This window comes from Capra hircus, chromosome 9 (genome assembly GCF_001704415.2).
Source record: "Capra hircus breed San Clemente chromosome 9, ASM170441v1, whole genome shotgun sequence".
In the NCBI taxonomy this organism is placed as follows: Eukaryota; Metazoa; Chordata; class Mammalia; order Artiodactyla; family Bovidae; genus Capra; species Capra hircus.
The window spans coordinates 40,093,508-40,109,743 of record NC_030816.1 but is presented as its reverse complement, the minus strand read 5'-3'; positions in this window follow the sequence as shown (position 1 = coordinate 40,109,743).

Genomic DNA, 16,236 nt, shown 5'->3' with positions numbered 1-16,236 from the left:
TCATGGCTAGGTTTTGGTTTAATTCCAACAAGGTAATTTTGTTCTGTCCACATCAATTTAATCAGTACAGTAATTCTCCATCTCGGCCCCAGCCACAGAAGGTACTCCTGACAATTTGGCAAGGGAAAAAAAGGGGAGGGGGAGTCAAAAAGAATAAGCAAATACTCAAGAACTAATTTTCATATCAAACATTATGAAAACAAGGTATATGAAACAGAATTTCAGAAGGACTGTGAAAAGTAAATTGCAGCTAAAGCAGGTTGCCTAAGCTAGTGAGCCCAACCCAGTAATTCTAGAGCTTGGGTCCATGTTTGTATCCTCCATTCATCTGTCCATCTTCAGGTCTTTCTCCCAGTTGCAACTGTCTCTCTGACTCTTTCCTTAGTGGCCATAGAAAGACAATGATCACAAACAGGCATAACACTAGACGGACCTGCATTTGAATATTGGCTCTATCTTCCTGAACTCATGCTTCGGGATTCATAATTTTTCTGGTCACCAGTTTGCTCATCAATAAAATGGAAATAACAAGACTGCTCAGCAGAGAAGTTTACTGTGAGACATAATCCTTGTGAAGGTGTAGGGCTTGACATATAGCAAACCTTCAAAACCTGTTAGCTCTTCTTTTACATAACAAAAATATTAATAAAATATGAAACATTTGGATAGTAATAACATCATTTGGTTCATTCTTCATAGTTTAGAAGTCAGTATTTTCAGATACATTATTTCATTAATACGTTCTGGCAACACTCTCTAGAATCTTATTCACATTGGACATATTTTAGAAGGTGCGTTTAGCTGCTTGTTATTTTTAAAGTGGTGGGTATGGCCTTCCCTGGTAGTCCAGTGCTAAGACTCAGCACTCTCAATGCAGGAGGCCGAGGTTCAGTCCCTTGTTGAGGAACTAGATCCTGCAAGCCACAACTAAGAATCCCACATGTTGCAACTAAGACCCAGCACAACAAATAAATAAGAGTTTGTTAAATAAATAAAGTGGTAGGTATAGGAAGTACATGAAATGCTCTTGCCCATGGGCTTTGGGGAGGAATTTTTCATTGCCAGTCCTTGCCTTTGCAGGCACAATTCTATCTTTTTACCCCAATGGCTCCACTTTTACTAGCTTCGCTCCCTAAACTTTAGTGCACACAACTCCCTTCTGAATCTCATTTCTGTTGGATGTGACACTGTTAGCAGGGAGGCAGGTGGGGGAGGCAGAGTTCTGTGACCACTACTGACCCTAAGCAGAGAACCCAGGCAAGCCGGCCTGGCCTTCTCACCTACAGAACAGCGAGATAAGAAATGGATATTATTTTAAGCTTCTGCATTTGCAGTGACTAATTATGCAGTGATAGAAAATGAATATAGTAGGTAGTGTGAAAGTAAGGTTGGGGATGAAGCAGGTGGTGATGGATCCAAGCAATCCTAAAGCCTGACGAAGATGTGCCCCAACCCTTGAACCCACAAATCCAAGAAAATTCAAGGACTGCATCCTGTCCCCCACATCTCACGCAACACATCAAGTGCCTGACAGCTTGTCAAAGCACTGTATGGGGCACTAGGTATACAGTCAAGATCAGATCTTGTGACCAAAGGTGACAGTACTGTGATCGAGTGTTATCACCTGAGACTGGTAACGGAAAGAACAGACTAAAAGCCGAAACACAAGAGGGTAGGGATAAGCCTACATAAAGTTGCACAAAGGTTTTGCCAGTAGAAGGGGTCAACCATGACTCATGCTTTATATAAAAACACATGTCAATGATTTTGTTTAATTCATAAATGAGGGAACCAGAAAGATTTACAACCAGTTTAAATAATCAACACATGTCATCAGGGATTTAAAATACAAAAGGAGAGAGGGGTTAGGAATAAAGAGGAAGGGCAGGAAAATGGGAAGAAGCTATTGTTGAGGTCATCACAGGTCAGCTAATAGACCTTTATAAAAGATGGAATACAGAGTTTAGTCTTCATTCTTTTTGTCTTAAGTTCTCTTGAATGGAAGTCAGAGAGTCATAGACCTGTTTTAGAAAGATGATTGACATCCACATAAAGGATGGTTTGTAAGAGAGAGACCAGATAAGATGCTGTTTTTATCGTCCATATGGTAAGCTTTTTTGGTCCGGTTTTCTTAGGGATACCTATTCAACAAGGGGTCTTTGTAGGGACACTGTTTCCATATGTCTTCCCCTTAATCCGGATGAATAGATAGGATTCAGAGACGGGGTTCAGAGGCTGGCATTCATGAAATGTAGTCAGCTATTTTCCTAATCTCATGCCACTCTTGCTGTAAAAGAGCTTTTGATCTAAGAGAATCTCAGAATGTACCACTATGATCCTGTTGACTTTCAGGTTCCCAACCCATGGCCTCAGGCACATAACCCTTACACTTCCAGAGAAAGCTAAGTACGTCAGTTCTGTCTACAGGTCTCAGCAATGTGATCTAGTAAGCTAGTATATAGGGTTTCTCTTTTGGTCAAAAAAAATTCATGCACCTGGCTATACTTTGATAAGGAGTTTGAATATGTTTACTATAAGAAATTTAAATGTATGCAAGTAAGAGGTAAACCTGTTTTTTACCAGTGTGGTTTTATTAGAAAACTAGTGGTAGCCCTTTAAAAAATAACTTTTGATTATGAAGTTTCAAATGCAATTAAATATACAGTTAGTATAGTGAATCAACATGTGCCCATTAGCCAGAATCAATCATTATTAATTCATGGCCAAGCTATATACACCTTCCCATTTTCCTATGTTCCGCCATTATTTTGAGACAAATTCTTTTCATCTTATCACAATAATAAGGGCATCTTGCCAAACAACCATAAAATAATGGCAGTCTTTTTCAAAAAACAGCAAATGAGGAAAAGGTACAGACTTTTGGGTGGGTTTATATTTGGTAAATTTGTTACTATTTGCTTTCAACAATATTTTTATTGACTTGAACAATAAAGTCATAGTATGACTGTTAAACACTGCGTGCATCTGAAGCTCTTGAAACTGTGTCTTGTCCTCTCTGCATACCTCACTGCCCACAGGCTTCCCTTTCACTGGTTTTCCTCCCTCGAAAAGGCTCTAGAGTTGGCTGTTCATCAGAAGAGTGACTCCGTAATCACATGATGCCCAAACTGAGCTCACCCAGCTCGTTTCTGTCCTGCCACAAGGCCATCTTTGCTTTTAACTGGTTTGCTGATCCGGATGACAAGTGAAGAATGATTCACATGAATGTCAACATCCCATCCCTGTTTCCTTGCCAGCCCCCTAACTTCACCCCCTGAAATCAGGGCTTAAGTTAGTGCCTAAGGTGTACAACAATAGCTCTACTTTGCATGTGAGTGACTAATCAATTCTTTCGTTAGAATCCAATAAACAGATAGAAGATTCTTGTCCTCACAAATAATAAATCATAAAGCAGAATTCCTAAACTTAACACACAGGTCAATTAAGATCTAGAGGTGTGGTAGCTGAATAATGACCCCAAACACATTTAGGTCCTAATCTCTGGAATGTGTAACAGTACCTCGTCTGGAAAAAGAGACTTTGCAGGTGTGATTCATTTAAGGCTCTTGAGATGAGATTATCTCACTGAACCTTAAATGCCATGATAAATTTTTGTAAAAGAGGAAAACAGAGGAAGGTTTGACATAGAAGATGATGATGAGTGAAGCAAGATGCTATATTCCTGGCTTTGAAGATGGAGAAAGAAGCCATAAGTCAAGGAAATAGATTCCTCCCTAGAGATTCCAGAGGGAACATGGACTTAAAGACACCTTGATTTTTAGCCCAGTTAAACTGATTTCAGACCTCCAGAACTGTAAGTTCCATTCCACTATTCCAGTGCTTTCTAGGCAACTCCAAGCCTTGCTTGTAAAAAGCAGGGTGGGATATAAGGAGTTTTCACAAAAGACACACTAATAAGGGAGGTAATAAGTACATATTAATAAACAGGGCACCCACAACGTCCTGGTGTGTACGACTGTGACCCAGAGTTCATCTGCAAACTGCTTCCCACCTCTCCCAGCTCTCAGGAGCAGCCTCTGATTGGACAGTTTGGCTTTACTATTTTGCCTGTCAGATACCCAAAATATTTTTACTCTTTCACCGTGTTAAGTTTCTTGATGCTCACAGATGGACCCTGTCATCTTTTGCTAAAGCAGTGGTCCCCAACCTCTAGGATCTAATGCCTGATGATTTGAGGTGGAGCTGAGGTAATAATAATAGAAATAAAGACCACATTAAATGTAATGCGCTTGAGTCATCCGGAATCCACTGCCCCACCCCCAGTCCATGGAAAAATTGTCTCCCATGAAACCAGTCCCTGGTGCCAAAAAGGTTGGGGGCTGCTGTGGTGAAGAATAGCCTTACAGAGTTGGGGTGAGAGAAAATCCTGAAAGTCAGGCTCATCTCTTACAGCTTTCCCATTCCCTGGGGCTCCTCAGCCACGCCTTCCCTTGCCCAAGCCTGCACTAACCTCCGAGGGGTGAGCACCCGTGTGGTCTGTCCCAGGACACCTGTTCCAGGCCTGACACCTTTCATGTGCTCTCCTAATGCTGAAAGCTTTCCTGAGCCCTGATCCTGTAGTCAGTCATCTTATCACTCGCTCTTGGATGCTCACAATGAGAACTCTGTCCCAACAGACAGGAGACTTTGAATCAGGGATGAAATTTCTGATGGTGGGATTTCAGCCTATAAGACAGACAGCCCCGGGTATACCTTGGAAGGAGGCTTGCTTTACCTTCTCAGCTCTCTTGTGGAATGCAACCTTGAGGCTGAGCTTTGTCATGTGCCTTTAGAAATATAAACGAAGACAACTCTGAGATGTCTCAGCAGGGGGCTGAGATGTCACCATCTGGTGACTCAGGTCCAGCTGTCTTGTGCTACGGGACTTTTTCCACCCCAGGTGTAAATTCCCAACAAGACCTTCTGCAGGTCGTGAAGTGGGTCATGGGGTATTGGGCATCCGTACCTGAACCTTATGGGCTTCTCAGGTGACACTAGTGAAGAACCTGCCTGCCAATGCTGGAGATGTAAGAGACGCAAGAGACATGAGTTTGATCCCTGGGTAGGGAAGATCCCTGGAGGAGGGCATAGCAACCCACTCCAGTACTCTTACCTGGAGAATGGTATACAGAGGAGCCTGGTGGGCTACAGTCCAGGGCGGGGGGTCCCCAAGAGTTGGATACAACTGAGCATGCGCACGTACCAGCACCTCATGGAGGCAGGGGATGTAAAGACTGGCACACTGCCTAGAGAAAAACAGCTCCTAAAATTAACTCTCTGTTCCCTGGTTCTCTGACAGTAAAGAACCCGTGCAAACCCCCAGGTTTGATCACTGGAAGAGCTTGATCAGTTTGATCCCAGTTTGATCCAGGGAAGAGCCCCTGGAGAAGAAAATAGCAACCTACTCCAGTCAGAGTAGGACAGAGGAGCCTGGGGTCTCCTGGCAGTCTCCTCACAGACAATCCATGGGGTCACAACGACTCGGACCTGACTAAGTGACTACCACTTACACTGGGGTCTCACATGTGTCACAGTGGCTTATTTTGGAGCCCTTTATGGCTTTAATGACCTGGTTTTTGACCTTGTGTGATTGGTCTTGATTTTGGTTCTGGACTATGGCTAGTTGTGATCCAGTTTATCCCCCAACTTTAAAAAGAGCCAGTCTTCTACTGCCCTGGTCACCTTGTTCTGCGCTAATCTTTAGCTAAGTCAGTCCCATCTCTGAGCTCCATAACAACAGCTGGGGAGAAAGGACTCACAAGAGATGAGATCCTATGGATGGTTAGGGAAGGCTCAGAACTGGAATCCAGTATACTGATTCGCCATCCAGTGCTCTTTCTTTCCGCATGGACTGTCAGTCCAGCATTTGAGAGTTACTCATAAGAGGAAACCAGACAGAGCTATTGCCAGAACATCAGCATGTTGGGAGGAGATTGAAAGTGCTGTGTCTTTTGTGTGCAGGCATGGGATCGTGATCTGGACATATTAAAACTGAGAAATAGGAACTTCTCTAGTGTCTCAGCGGTTAAGAATCTGCCTGCCAATGCAGGGCACATGGGTTCGATCCCTGGTCTGGGAACTAAGATCCCACATATTGTGAGGCAACTAAGCTTATGTGCTACAACTACTGAAGCCTGTGTGTCCTAGAGCCATTGCTCCACAACAAGAGTAGCCCCTGCTCCCTGCAACTAAACCCTGCACGCAGCAATGAAGAGCCTGTGAATGGCCACGAAGACCCATTGCAGCTTTAAAAAAAAAAAAAGTGATAAATAGAATAACAACCATTTGTCCTGCTGGAATTGTGTAATTATTAAGAAGATGGATGACAGTTTTGAATCAGAAGATTTAAATGACTTTGCACTTTTCCATACATGTGACAGTGGGGAAAGAGGAGTGGCAGGAGGAAGACTGGAGGTGTGTGCCGGGAGTTCAGAGACAAGGCACATGTAGCCAGTTTGGGAAGCGAGCCAGGTTACCAAAGCCCACTGCAACTCTATTCTGAGATGGCACTTTTGCCAGACCCTGCAACAGCAGCCTCTCACTTCAGGAGTGAAGAGCTGTAGCGGGTTCCTGCACCCTCAACAGACCTCTCCACAACCTACGACATTCCCCTTTCATAGTCTCTTTCCTTTGGAACCAGAGAATGGCATCTGAGAAGTTCCACACCTAGGACCTCCCTGTTTTTAACGACCCTGGTCCTACGGAAGATATGCAAAAGATAAAGATTTCCTTTTTTTTTTTCCCACAGTTGTCAGAGAGGTTTCTCAAAGGACAATATCCAAGGATAAGTTTGTATGAGAGAAGATTGACTCCCTTGCTCACAACTGCAAATACTGTTACAAAAAATGTAAGCAGTGTTTAGATAAGCAGCAGCATTTTGTGTGACACTCTAATTTGTGTTGCTTATTGTTTCTACTTTTGCACTGGCTTTCCCAGCTGTATTGTAGGACCCATGGAGAGGTATCTTCGTCACCTCCCCATATACCTCCATCACTGTATATGGTGATCTGAAATATACACTTAATAGAGATCTGTTCCTGATAATAAAATGCAAGTTTATAATTTTTGTTTATTTTAAAAGATCAATTTTGTCTTAATGGGAATTACTGATTTATTCCTCAATCTTTGCTGCAGTTGCTCATGTAATCCGTTAAGCCTTTTAGCTAAATCCTCAGTTATTAATAGAAACATGATTTAAATCTGGATTACTATGCAGCAATTAGATTTGGCAGTTTGTTGATAAAATTAGAAAGACACAAAACCAGAAGAAACTCAAGCTTTGACACTCAAGCAGGTGTTTGTGCAGAGTATATAACTGTTTATTTAAAATACTACTATTTACTAAAGCTATAATTATTTATATATTATGTATGATTAATTTGTTATGAATATGACTCAGGGAGCCCAGCCTGGTGCTCTGTGATGATCTAGAGGGGTGGGATGGGGGGAAGGGAGGGAGGCTCAAGGGGCTGGGATATATGTATAGTCGTATAGCTGATTTGCACTGTTGTACAGCAGAAACCAACACAACATAGTAAAGCAATTTTCCCCCAATTGAAAATAAATTTTAAAAAATAAAAATATAAGATACAACTATGTTTTAAATATCTTTTTAAAGCTACGTTTAGTGCTTTGACATTCTATATATAGTGTCCTAGGGCTGTCTTAGCAAAGTACTGCAGGATGACTTACACAACAGAAAGTTATTGTCTCGCAGTTCTGGAGGCTCGAAATCCGAGCTCAAGGTTTGGCAGGGTTGATGCCTTCTAAGGGCTGTGGGAGAATCTATTCTAGGCCTCTGCCTGGCAGCTGGTGGTTTGCTGACAATCCTTGGTATTCCTTGGCTTGCAGAAGTGCCGATCTCTGCCTTAATCCCCACATGGCATTCTCCTGTGTGTGTGTGTCTATATCTAAATTCCCTCTTTTGATGAGAACAGTGCTCATATTGGATTAGTCACTGGTCCCACTGCAGGATGACCTCACCATAACTAAGTATATCTCCAGTGACTCATCTCCAAATAAGGTCATCATATTCAGAGGTATCTGGAGTTAGGGGACACAGTTCAACCCACTACACATTCTTCAGTCAGTTCAGCTCAGTCGCTCAGTCATGTCCGACTCTTTGAGATGCCATGGGCTGCAGCACGCCAGGCTTCCCTGTCCTTCACTATCTCTAGGAGTTTGCTGAAACTCACGTCCATTGTGTCAGTGATACCATTCAACCATCTCATCCTCTGTCATCCCCTTCTCTTCCTGCCTTCAATCTTTCCCATCATCAGGGTCTTTTCCAATGAGTCAGTTCTTTGCATCAGGTGGCCAAAGTATTGGAGTTTCAGCTTCAGCATCAGTCCTTCAATGAATATTCAGGACTGATTTCCTTAAGGATTGACACATTCTTACATTAAGAAATTTTTCTTTATGTCTAGGGACTTACCTAATGTTCCAGTGGTTAAGACTCCACCCTCCCAATGCAGGGGGTCCTGGGTTCAATCCCTGCTCAGGAAACCAGATCCCACATGCTGCAACTAAGAGTTCTCACGCCACAACTAAGACCTGGTGCAGCCAAAGAAATATAAAAGTAAATGTAAAAAAGAGATTTTTCTTTATGTCTAACTAAATGATTGATTTCAAATCAGGTCCCATTTCTTTTCTTCCTGGAAAGCAGACCTGATTCTGCTCCTTAACTATGGCAGAGAAGATGAACTGTCTTTCTACCCCATTTTTAGCTCCCGGGTAGGAACAGGAAGAATGATGAAAGTAATTGATAAACATTCTTTAGGTCACATTCTTTTGGATGAAGCTATTATGCCTTTAAGGCAGGACCCAAGCCTGCAGCTTCTTCTTTCCCTGCACTTATAGATATCATCCTGAAAACAGACCAGCCAAGCATCTGCTCTTTCTCCTAGAGGAGGCAGTTCTGGCCAGCTTTCCCGCCAGTAGTTCCAGCTCCTCGGCCAGGATGTAGCCAGCCCATTCCCCTCCCTGACGGATGTCTTCATGTCACAGGGTTAGAGAGGGAATCTGAAGCTCCTGGCAGGCACTGCAGCTCCTGAGTGCTTACCAGTCACTGTATGGGGGATGAGGGGAGGGGATGGTTTTTATCAGGGCCTATTCTGCCAATAATGACCCCTAGCCCTGGTAAGTGTGCTTCAGACTGGGCTTTCTCTCAGTTATTGGTGAGATCTCACACTTAAGGCTTAGGAGTCAGATGGGCAGATTCAGGGGAGAAGACATAGGATGCCCCCATGTAACCTTAAATACGAGCACTGTGTGCAGCCTCATGTTTTTCTTCTGCTTTGAAATTTCTTGGGCACTTGATCAAACATTAAGAAAGCTGGTATGTTGTTTCACTGTGGCTCTTTGTTTTTCTTGAATGTGCCTCTGATACAAGCAACTCAGTGATGTTAAGTCTGTTGGCATCTTCCCCTCTTCTTCCCCCATACTTTACTGCTGGAAACAAGTGGAATCATTCTCCACCAAGAATAGCACTATGAGGGTGGGACAAATTGAGAGAGTAGCATTGACATATATACACTGCCATGTGTAAAATAGCTAGCTGGTGGGAGGCTGCTGGATAGCACATGGAGCTCAGCTTGGTTCTCTGTATTGACCTTGAGGGGTGCAATCAGGAAATGGGGGTGGGAGGGAGACTCAAGAGGGAGGGGACATATGTATACTTACAGCTGATTCATATTGTACAGCAGAAACCAATACAAATTTAAAGCAATTATCCTTCAATCAAAAATAAAATTTAAAAACATGTATTTCAATAAAAAGACAAAAGAGAAAAAGAGCTGGACTGTAAAGAAGGCAGAATGCCAAATAATTGACACCTTTGAGCTGTGGTGCTGGAGAAGACTCCTGAGAATCCCTTGGACAGCAAGGAGATCAAACCAGTCAATTCTAAGGGAAATCAGCTCTGAATACTCCTTGGAAGGACTGATGTTGAAGCTGAAGCTCCAGCATTTTGGTCACTTGATGCAAACAGCCAACTTATGAGAAAAGACCCTGATGCCAGGAAAGATTGAAGGCAGAAGAAGAAGAGGGCGCCAGAGGATGAGATGGCTGGCTGGCATCATCAATGCAATGGACACGAACTTGGGCAAACTTTGGGAGATGGTGAGGGACAGGAAGGCCTGTCATGCTGCAGTCCATGGGGTCACAGAGTCAGACATGGAAGGGCGACTGAACAGAACAACAACAGCTCTCCAGTGTTCACCCAAAGTTTCCTGCCACTTCCTCACTGGACCCATTGCTTCCTGTTCTTTTCAGCAAAACTTTCCAATCCCTACCGCCATTCCTATATTTTGATAACTGTCTCTGCTCTTAGATTTGTGATTCCAAGGGACACTTTCCATGATTCACTGATTGTAGATTCCCATTTAACTCTCTGCTCTGAACATTCTGTCTGATGCTCTGGACAGTTTAGGAAAGCCTTTAACTTAGAGAAACTCAGCTGTCAGGCCAGCCCCCCTTTCCTGTAAGCCAGGGCAGAGGGTTGTGGGGCCTCCGCTGTAGACCTCTATTGCCAGGGTCCAGCCCCCACAGGATCCAGGGGAACCTGAAGGAAAAACGGCGTCAGCGATTGATTTAGAGAGAGATAAGGAAAGAATATTATAGATGAGAAAATAGAGGAGAGAAAGAGGCTGATATTCCTTGGTTTACATAGAAAGCCAATAAAACTTCGAGACAAGAAGTTTGCCCTGTTCACGGAGGCCACAGGTGCCTTCCCGGTCTCCCGAGGGAGTGAAGATGCAGAATGTCTTCCCATTCAGGTCTTAGAAGCCCGGGCAGATAAGTGAACGCAGGGAGCCTCTATGCTCCAAGAGATCAGCCTGAAAAAGAAAGTAAGAGAGAAAAGAAGAGAAAAAAGAAAAACACGGGGTGACCAAGCTTCTTCAAGCGAGGCCCCCTGTTAATGTCAGAGGAGTTGGTGAAAGTCATGAAATAGTAAAACGGACAGATTCTGGTTTTGGGGGCAGATGCTCGAGAAAGCCTAGGGAGCCCGTTGAGTTCTGAAGCCTTGCTTAACAGTTCTCTTCCACGTGACCTTGTCATGGGTGGGATCTCCCATGGTGGCCCCCGGCACTCTATACTGTCTTTTGACACCAGGAAAAAACAGGTTAGAGAAGCTATGTCCGCACTGTATAGAATGACAGTGTTCAGTTTCCAGCATTCATGGTTCAGCTTGTAGAGGGGCAAGTGGACCCACCGACACTTGCACTCACAAAATGGCCATCAATCAAAGCCTTTTCCACACCACTGTTACTCCCATATTCTGAGAGATGACATCAACTTTTTCTAACACTTTCCCACAGTGTTATACCTATACAATCCCAGTTTGATTCCTGGGTTGAGAAGATCCCCTGGAGAAGGGATAGGGTACCCACTCCAGTATTCATGAACTTCCCTGGTGGCTCAGATGGTAAAGAATCTGCCTGCAGTGCAGGAGACCTGGGTTTGATCCCTGGGTTTGGAAGATCCCCTGGAGGAGGGCATGGCAACCCATTCTAGTATTTTTACCTGGAGAACCCCCATGGACGGAGGAGCCTGGAGGGCTACAGTCCATGGGGTTGCAAAGAGTCAGACATGACTGAACAGCTAAGCACAGCACAACATACCTGTGCTTACACAGCATACAATATTATTTAGAAACAAACTCATCGAGCCATCTGCTTCCTGGACACTTCTTCCCAGGTGTCCTATAGGCCTTTCAGATGTGTTTTGAACCTGAACTTATCTTCCCCCAGAAAATCCAGGTGGCAGTTACCTTTCCTCTTGTGTGATCACATCACAGTGATGAATGTAACCACCTCTTCAGTGATCCGAGGCAGACCTGGGCAGCATCCTCAGCTCTTACCCCCTCTACACTCCTTTCATCATACGTATTCATTCCTTCTCATCTCTTTCCTGGATTACACATTCCTCTCTGGCTTTTCTCCCTCTGCTTCCATACTTACACTGCAGTGATTCTTTTAAAATAAGCCAACTTAAAAAAAATAAATAAATAAAATTAAAAAAAATTAAAAAATAAAATAAGCCAACTTGCTTGTTACCTGGAAGCAAACAAATAAACATTATTGCTTATTAGGTCCTTTATGATCTAATCTGCTTCTAAGCATGCTTTTCTTGGTTGCTTTCATAGTTCATCACCCTCCACTTGAATGTTTAATCAGATAAACTTGTTTTCTTTTCCTAGAACCCATCCTGACTTTCCATATGCTATTCTCTTTACTGGAACAATCTTCTCTCTAACATCCCCTAACTCATACTCTCCCAGTCCTACTCCCACTATAAGACCTTGGGCCACTTTATTTAACTTAGCTCTGTCTCAGTTTCCTCATTTGTAAAATGAGGATAATAATTATACCTACTTCATGGGTGTCAGAAGAACTAAATGAAGTAAAATGAGTTTAAGACCTTAGGGCTTAGACTGAAGCATGGAAGTACTCAATAAATATTAGTTATTATTGGTACTATTACTACTACTTGTTGGATTCAGCTTATATGTTACTTTATCCAGGACTTCTTGCCTGACCCTGGGCAACCTCAGTAAGTTGACCCTCATAAAAATTGAGTACTTCCAAGAACCAGTCACCCTGCATTGTAATTACTTATTCATTTTTCTGTTTTCTCCTCTACCCACTGCCTGTACGCATGCATACATGTACACACACAGACTTCCCACCAAGGTAGCCTGTGACCCTTCTATCCCTAGTACAAGCTCAAATTTTTTGGTTGACTGAAAGAATATGGATGAAACATGATTCCAATGTAATACTGGATTACATGATTCCATATTCCAGTGGAATATTGTCACCTGTTCTGCTAATTCTCTACTTCCTGGATGAGCATTGACGTGCTTGAGCCCTCGTGAAGGGTGGATTTGTGGGTGTTTGTAATCTTGTTAAGATCAAGATGTACCAATATTATTCACGGAGGAAGGCCTTCCTGGCATGCCCACCCAGCTTAGGTACATCATGACTCTGATTGCCCTTGGCAACACCCTAGCAACTAATAAACTGAATTCTGTGTGTCCTACTGGATAGCAGAAGCTCATTAGACAAAATTGTAATATACGGTTTTAGTGCTTGTCTGGGAGACCCAGACTAATTGCAGCAGTCAGCTAACTATCTTTGAAATGATGTGGGTCCCAGCCTGATTGCTGATGATACTCACTTTTAAGTTCAGTGGTATGGCAAATGTGTAATAACTGTATCTCCCAGGGCAAAGGCCCTCATTTGCAGGGTTTACTCATCACTGTGGTGTTAATAGTCCTACTGTAGACGATGTCACCCTGATGTTGCAAAATTCTTGAAAATGCAATAAAAGCTTTTTGCAAGCCTTGCAATCTGGCTCTAGCACACCAGTCTGGATGAGTGCGGTAGAGGAAATGTGAATTCTATTTCCACAAATAAACGTTCATCATGACTGGGAAAAAAGTCTGAGAGAAAGTGTGATTTTTGAGACTGGCCTGGCTCAGATGGTCTCTAGGGTTTCCCTGGATATATTTGCCCCTCAGCAAGTAGGGCTCTTATCATGCAATCAAAGTCTGATGCCGTCCCTTCCAGGGAAAAGAGTGTGGTAGATAGAATAATGACCAACGCAGGTGCCCATGTCCTAATCTGTGCAATCTGTGAAGATGTAATCTTATGCGGCAAAGGAGAGTTAAGAGTACAGGTAGAATTAAAGCTGCTATTCAAGTGACTTTCAAATAGGGAGATTATCCTGGATTATCTAGGGGGCCCAATGTAATATCAAGGCTTATTAAAAGTAGAAGAGAAAGGCAGAAGAAAGAGAACCTGAGAGAGGGCATCCTAAGCATGAATTGTCCCAGGGTTCCTTGCTTAGAAGATAGAGGAAGAGTCCAAGAGTGAAGGACCATGGACAGCCTCATGGAAGCTAGCAGAGGCCAAGAAACAGATTTGCTCCTAGTTCCTTCAGGAAGGAACTCAGCCCTGTTGGCATCTTGATACTGGCCCAGTGAGACCCCTGTTGGACTTCCAACCTACAGAACAGTAATATCATTAAGCTCATGTTGTTTCAAGCCTCTATTTTTGTGATCATTTGTTACTCCAGCAATAGGCAATGAATACAAAGGAATATCACTATTAAACACTACCAAGGACCCCCTGCATCTGCTAAGGACTTGTTTAACTTTGACTCCATATCCTGTGACTTTGCAACCTTAACTATGATTCTGCCCTTTGGCCTCACTTGTACTCCATCTTGCTGGCATTTGAAACCTGGCTTGATAGATGAATTGTCTAACTCCCTGCACCACTGCCCACGTACCAGGTACCAGTCTGGTGACCTTGCATCATGTGCTCACGAGAAGGGCGTTTATCTAGTGACAACCCCAACACTGTTCCTTCCCTGTCCATTTCCTCAGCCCCTGCAGCCACACACCCAGCACTTAAATCCTAGACAATTATACAAACTCTTCCTCCAACCCATTAGGAAGGTCAGCCCTCCAGAAGAGAGAGAATTAATATCACCCGTGCCTCTTGGCTAAAATACAAACACCCTGAGTTGGCATTCACAGCTTCCTATAGTTTTGCCCCAATATACTTTGCTGAAGGGATTTCTCAGTATTCCTCTACTGAGTTGTATAGTTCAATCACAATGATACCAAAAGTTGTTTTGTATTTCACTGCTTCACATCCATGCATTCATCTATCCACTTATCATCTAACAAACATTTACTAAGTATTCTTCTAACAACTGTCCTGGGCATGGGAAAATGTAAGACCAAAAACAAAAGGGTAAAACTTACAGCCTAATGGAGGATTTTTAAATATACATACGAAAATTCAGTAACTCATGACAACAAATGCTAGGGATATATAGCAGGTTCGCCGGGATATCAGTGGCCAAGATGAGGGGGAGATGCAGTGAGTAGCCTCATCTATCTTCTCAGTGACTTCCTCCTCCCATTCAGAAGCAGTTGCACCTCGATGAAAAGCATTTTGGGTTTGTAAGCTGGAAACCCGATTTTGGCCCCAGTTCTGTAATTAATTTCTTGATGAATTAAGTTGAATTGCCAAGTATTTATTCATGAGGAAAAAAATGGGGTAAAGAATATTTATAGAACTGTGTGTAGTAAGAATGAGAATTAAGAATGCTCTTTCATTTGAATAATGTAAATAAGATTCCAGTTTACTTATGAAAGGAATCAGAACATGCCACCCCAAAATATGCTTCTTTGGCCTACGGATTATTTTTTGCTGAAAGCAATTAAGCAGCAGCAAACACAGAGTTCTTTTCCCTCCATCTGCTCAAATTTTTCTTTGTGACAGTGTTTCCCCTCCCCTCACTGACCAGGTGTTAACTTAAAAAATAGTCACAACCAAGAAGTTGAGAGTTCTGTTTCAGTTGGCGGGAATGTTTAGAACTTGCAGCCCAGGAGACAACATCTCAAGTAATCCTGAGAGAACTGCTCTGAGAAGGCAAGGGGAGGAGCCAGGTTATATAGAAGTTTTGCAACAAAAGGCAGGTAATCTGAACATCAAAAGATTGTTAATTAAAGAAAACCAGATATCCCAAGTTAAGGAATTTAGGCTTTTCTATGTATGGGAAGATGTAAGAATCTGGGCTCACTGAAATTGTTCCTTTCATGTGCATCTCAGCTATCCTGGGCCAGTATCAGTGTTTTTTCACATCCTGAGCTCCCTTGGGGTTCACCATGGGGAGTGACTGCGGTGCTGATGGCTGCTACATGGCAGGTACTCATCCCCTTCCTAAGTGCCCTTAGGCTTAGGAACTCACATTGGAGGGCTGCAATTGCTGATGACTGTGACATCCTTGTTTCCTGATATGGCAGGAAACACTCCATTTCTCACAGGAGAACAAGGCTTATCACTGGAGCCAGAAAATCAGCTCAGAGATGGGTCTGCACAAATATACTTCACTTAAGTGGCCCTTATCTTCCATTTGTTCCCCCAATATTTACCTTCCCACCCTGAAAACCCAAACCCCCTTTCCTTTGTCTTGTCTACAATTTACTGCCCTTTGTTAAAAATGTTATATAGCCCCCAGGTGTAACTAATTCTTGTGTCTTCACTCTTTTCTATGAGGACCTCCATATGCATAGAAATTAAAATATTAGCATCAAATAAAGTTTGGATGCTTTCTCTCCTGTTAATCTGTTTTTTGACAGTTTAATTCATGGATCTCAGGCATATAACAGAAGCAAGTAGAGGAAAAGATCTTTTATTTTTCCTCCTCTACACTTAT